Source organism: Babylonia areolata, chromosome 19 (assembly GCF_041734735.1).
Source record: "Babylonia areolata isolate BAREFJ2019XMU chromosome 19, ASM4173473v1, whole genome shotgun sequence".
Classification (NCBI taxonomy): Eukaryota; Metazoa; Mollusca; class Gastropoda; order Neogastropoda; family Buccinidae; genus Babylonia; species Babylonia areolata.
Genome location: NC_134894.1, coordinates 21,830,764 through 21,837,087, shown reverse-complemented (window position 1 = coordinate 21,837,087; position 6,324 = coordinate 21,830,764). Strand labels below are relative to the sequence as shown.

The 6,324-nt window shown below is 38.9% G+C and overlaps 1 long non-coding RNA gene across 1 annotated transcript; it reads left to right on the top strand.

Moving 5' to 3' along the window:
- Positions 1-513: 513 nt before the first annotated feature.
- Positions 514-3,616, top strand: LOC143294104 (uncharacterized). Its single transcript, XR_013056874.1, has 3 exons — positions 514-1,176; positions 1,861-2,017; positions 2,604-3,616. It is a non-coding gene; the product is annotated as an uncharacterized LOC143294104 (long non-coding RNA).
- Positions 3,617-6,324: the final 2,708 nt, after the last annotated feature.

Here is a 6,324-nt window from a genome sequence, read left to right as displayed (position 1 = left end):
TTATAATGTTTTGCACCATTTTTTTCTGATGTGTACCTACTATGTCACTAGAACTTTACAGCTAATGAATTAAACATTTCAGTATTCAGTGTTTCAATGTTCAGCTCTCTCTCTCTCTCTCTCTCTCTCTCTCTCTCTCTCTCTCTCCCTCCCTCCCTCCTCCCCCCCACCTCTCTCTCTCAAAGAAATACTTTTTCAAACATATGTGACCCTCCACCACGGAATGAGTCGCTTTGTCCCTGACCAACTTTCCCGCTAGCGGCGATTTTAGGCGGGTGGGGGTCAGGTTGTCGATTTTCAGATTTTGACTTCATAGTAAACTTTAGGCTTTCTTTTATCTCATATTGAAGTATCTAGGCATAACTGTGTCTTCTTTTGCCTTAAAAGTGTGCTTAAAATGCCTAACCCGTCATTCTGATCGCCTATGACTTCGCTAAAATCGATCAACTTTGACAAGCTTGCCCTCCGTCATCTCTTGGAATCGACCGGTCGAATCATACATTGTTTTAAAGGTCAAGTCCGTCTCTTTCAATCTATGTCCTTCTCATTGGTTGATTTTTTTAACTACGAGCGAATCGTCGCTTTCAAAATAAGGATACACTACGTAAACAATGCGTCACTATGAAGGAAAATCCCCTCTGTCATTGGCCGAGAGAGGCCACGTGACGAAACCAGCCATTCAGCACGCTAGCTCAAATAAACATGGTCGCAGGGTTCGGAAGCACGTTTTCAAGATTGACTTGGCGATTTCCTGACAAGATACACTTGCGCTGCACACATTTTGCCATTCAATGAAGAAGACGACATTTGTGAGTTTCTAACCCAGTACTTCATTGATGGAACTGACCGTTCATGAAATCGATCTCAGTGAACACGAAGGCAACGCTGATTTCGAAAGCAGACGACGCAGGATTGTCGTTCAGTTTTCATCAACAATAATATTAATTTTGATGTAGATGACGAATCAACATTTGCACTAGATACAGAAAGATTGGAAGCCTTCGCCTGTAATTGCCGAAATCACATGCACCAGGTGCCATCAGTGTTGTGACTGACATGGAAACAAGTGAAACTGACTTGCTGCACTGAAGTGATAGACCTGGGTTTCTCACAGCTCACACAAGGAATGTGCAAGCAAAGTGACTGGGGGACTGGATATAGCTGAAGTGTCTGAAGGTAAGCTTTCTTATTTTACCCACATTGACAAATACTGAAATGTAATGATGGTATAATCAGTTGATAATAATTTCTTTAACAATGATTGACTCAAGACTGATTTATTGTCTTACATTGGAACAGGAATTCACTGTTTGACATGTGGAATAAAAATGATTAAAAGAATAAAGTGAATCTGAGGAAATTAACAGAATGTAAATTAAAGATCTCTCTCTCTCTCACACACACACACACACACACACACACACACACACACACAATGTGTGACACAGTGTGTATACATGTCACTCACACACACACACACACACTCACACACACACACATACATACACAATGTGTGTCACACAGTGAGTCACATACTCACTCACACACACACACACACACACACACACACACACACACACACACACACACACACACTGTCCCTTCACAGTTTAACCATTTAAATGAGCAAGGGGAGGTTCAGGGGCATGACATTATGAACAGTTTTCAGTTTCACAGAATTTGCTTCAATGGATATTTTATGTGAATGTATGTCAGGTTGGTGTGTGTGTGTGTGTGTGTGTGTGTGTGTGTGTGTGTGTGTGTGTGTGTGTGTGTGTGTGTGTGTTGTTTTAAATAAATATAGAGTTGTGTCAACAGCAAATACTAACAGTATTACTAATAGTTCAATTTCTTTTTCAGCCCTGAAAGATATGATGGTACTTTATATGCCTGCCTGTACACCAATGAATAATTCTGATATCACTGCTGGCAAGTCATGTCATCAGAAGGAGAGGCAACACCACCAAACTAACTACACTGTCAACTAAAGAACTGTCTGCTGGTGAACTATCTATGAGTGAGTGAGTCAACTGTTAATGTACTATGATTTATAGTATAAATTTACCATGAAGTGTGCAAACTTAGTTTCTTTTTACAAACTTTGTCTAGATGTACATGTATGGAATTGTAAACTTTTGCACAGACATTTACATAAATGATATAAGTGTGCATGTGCTTGACATGCCACTATGCGTAAAGTAACTTAATGGATTGCAGCATGTCATGCACATGCACACTGATATGCACACTGATACTCATAGTGATACAGCATTAATAATCACTATTTCATACTTTTATTATCAGTAAACTGCTTTGTCTGATTATATTATGATATATATATATATATATATATATATATATATATATATATATATATCATAAGTGTATTCTTTTTTTATTTTCTGATAAAATACATAGAACTAGAAGTAAAGCATTTTGTAAAGTCCTGTGTAAAGAATGAAAGCTGTGATGTAAATGTACAAAACTGAAATTACTGTTGATATTTAAGGCATTAATGAATAAACTTTAGAACATATAGAAAATAATTCAAAACAAAGGAAATGAAAAGAGATAAAGAAGTATTACATAACAAACTGTTTCAGGATAAACCATGCATTTTTGGAACATACTGACACCACCGGTGGAGAAAAAAGAGTGGAGGAAGAAGGTTCAATATCAACACCATCCACCCTGATGACACTTTGTACCACAAGAATTGATTACCTGTGCCACATATCTGCACATTTTTTAATTTTTATTTTTTATTTTTATTTTTTTTAGCAGATTGAGTGTTTGTTTGATGAGGTTGTGTGTCTTTATTGTGTTAAGTATGGGTTTGACAAGTAGGTTTTCTTTGCAGATGAAGTGTTTGAAGTGTTCATTTGGATTATGAAATGTATTTCATTTGATGCTATGCTGGGATAAAACACACATGAACTTGTACCTTTTGTATGAGCAGTTTTGTTGTGTGGATCTTTTTTGTTATTTTGTTGTGCTTGTTGTATGGATTATGGTAATATCACAAGCACACTAAGCCAGTGAGCACATTGAATTACAACAATCACATGATTCGGCATCATGATTTAGCATTTTTTACCTCTAATCTGGCATAAATTTTAGTACACATACTGTACATAGCAAAAGTTTCATAGTAATTGGACCACAAACAACACCACAACAAAACTGATCTTAAAACTGGAAGGTTTTTAGTCATGTTGAGCTGATTAAAAAGTAAGTGCACTAATACTTCAGTTGCAATTCTTTCCAAAAAAATTAGAAAATTCTTATTTGAATAAAATCAAATACACTCAATATTTTTCTTCCAAATTTTGTGCAATTGTGGATATTGCCACTAACTATGTGTGTGCCAAATTTCATGAACATATCTTGCTTAGAAGTATGTGGTTGCTATGAACATGTTCCAAAACTTTTCGGCCTTGATTTCTCAGTTCGTTACTTTCGCGACTTTAGAACTTCAAATCACAATAACTTTTCACAGAATCATCCGATTTACAAACTTTTTTTTTCGCTGTAAAGGTCATTTATTGCAGATTTATGATATACCAATAACTAAAAATCGACCTCTGGTGCAAAGCGACTCATTTCGTGGTGGAGGGTCACATATGCACAATTTAATTAAGGAATCCCCCATTACCCCACATGCTTCAGTCAAAATGACAACGGCAGTATGACAAGAGATGTAGCAATGTTTATTCTTTATGCGTTACATAACAGAGATTAGTGAGCTCTCAGTCTTTGATGAAAGACATGTTTCTGAATTACCATTAGCTTGTTATTTTCGTTTGGTTATAATTATTGTCAGTTTATTCCTTCTTTTGTGTTTGTGCTCATCCTGCTAAAGGTTAGTTTTTATATAATATAGGAGTGGAGTGATGGCTTACAGGTAACGCGTCCGCCTAGGAAGCGAGAGAATCTGAGCGCTCTGGTTCGAATCACGGCTCAGCCGCCGATATTTTCTCACCCTAAGACCTTGAGTGGTGGTCTGGACGCTAGTCGTTCGGATGAAACGATAAACCGAGGTTTCGTGTGCAGCATGCAATTAGCGAACGTAAAAGAACCCACGGCAACAAAAGGGTTGTTTCTGGCAAATTTTTATAGAAAAATTCACTTTGATGGGAAAAACAAATAAAATTGTACGCTGAAAAAAATACAAAAAATGGTAGCTTTGTAGTGTAGCCACGCACTCTCCCTGGGGACAGCAGCCCAAATTTCACAGAGAAATCTGTTGTGATAAAAAGAAATACGGATACAAATACAAAATGTATGAGTGTACAACACGTGTAACCATATGTATACATGTCGGTGGCCTCACATTTAAAATTCTTTATTCTCTCTCTGTCTCTCTCTCTCCCCCCCCTCTCTCTCTCTCTCTCTCTCTCTCTCTCTCTCTCTCTCTCATTGTTGGGTACAATTCCAGCATTCACATCGTCATCAAAAACTGAGTCAGAAATAAGTGAAGAAACACACATACACACACACACACACACTCTCTCTCTCACACACACTCGCTCTCTCTCTTTCACACACACACACACACACACACACACACACACACACACACACACACACACACACACAATCACACGCACACACACACACACACACACACACACACATGAACGTACGCACACCCACACACACCCACACACACCCACACCCAACCCTCCACCACCCACACACACACTCACACACACACACACACACACACACACACACACACACACACACACACACACACACACACACACACACGCAGAACACAGCCGACTGAGCAAGGCGAAATGGGGATAAGCGAATCATGGTCAACATTTCAGTGAAAGGCGAATCGGGAGTGGTGTGCATACCGTGTGTGTGTGTGTGTGTGTGTAGAGAGAGAGAGAGAGAGAGAGAGAGAGAGAGAGAGAGAGAGAGAGAGAGAGAGCGTTATTCTGAGTTAATTTCTAGATAATGCAGAAGAAGTCATCCTGAAGCCCTGACGATAGTAGTCAGTATATATCTGTCAGTAATCTGTCAGTCATCAGCTATTCCGCCATTCGCATGGTGCTCTCCTTTAGTGTACTTTGAATGTGCCGTAGCGCATAAGGGGTTGTCCGCACTCTTGTGGTGCCTCTTGAAACAGATTCTATCTGGGGATGTCCGTTTTAGCTCTGGAGTCTGTTCTGCGGTAATATGTATTTCATAATTCCAAGAAAATGATCAGTGTGATATCCTATTGGCTGATTATCTACATGGCTGATGATCTACATGGCTGATGATCTACATGGCTGATGATCTACATGGCAGATTATCTACATGGCTGATGATCTACATGGCTGATGATCTACATGGCTGATGATCGGCATGTAATTCTGTTGGTTGATGGTCTGTATGCTGTTCTGTTGGATTATGACCTGTATGTGATGCTTTCGGCTGATGATGTCTATGTTATGCTGTTGGTTGATGGTCTGTATGCTGTTGACTAATGATGTGTATGTTAAAGTGTTGCCTGATGATCTGTAAGCCATTCTGTTCGCTAATGATCAAAGTTACTCCGTTGGCTGAAAATCCAAATGCTTATGATCTTCATGTTGTTGTGTTGGCTGATGATCCATGTTACATTGTTGACTGAAAATCCAAGTACTATTCTGTTTATTTTGATTGCAGTGATAATAAATCGACAAACAAATAGAAAAAGAAACAAACGAACGTGTGAATGATTACAAGGACAAGGACAAATAAATGAATAAATAGATAAATAAATAAATAAATAAATAAATAAATAAATAAATTTGAAAACTTTCGAAACCAGTACTGAAATTCATAGAAAGAATGCCAAATTTCGACTCAGTCATTGCTTCTGAAAATAATTTTACGCATCAAAAGTGGAACGCACATCTGCTGCATAAAATATATGCAAGTAAATGAATATCGCCATCATGATATCCCCGAAAAAGGATTTCCGGAATGTGATTGTCCCTTCAAGGTCTCTCCGCTCTTCCGCTGGTGATAGACAGAATCTTTTGCCTTCCCCAATTCACCCGAGAACAAATCACGGCGAGAGGTGCGTTCAGCGGTACAAACATGGTCTTCACTGCCGTTTTGAGTCTGTCACAGACCTTCACTCACATCCTTCTGAAGAAAAAAAAACCCCAAACCCCCCAGAAAATAATAATTCCCGTTCTCTGCAAAATTTCTTCCATGTGTGAGTGAGTGAGTGAGACTGAGTGAGTGTGTGTGTGTGTGTGTGTGTGTGTGTGTGTGTGTGTGTGTGTGTGTGTGTGTGTCTGTGTCTGTGTCTGTGTGTCTATGTGTGTGTCTGTGTCT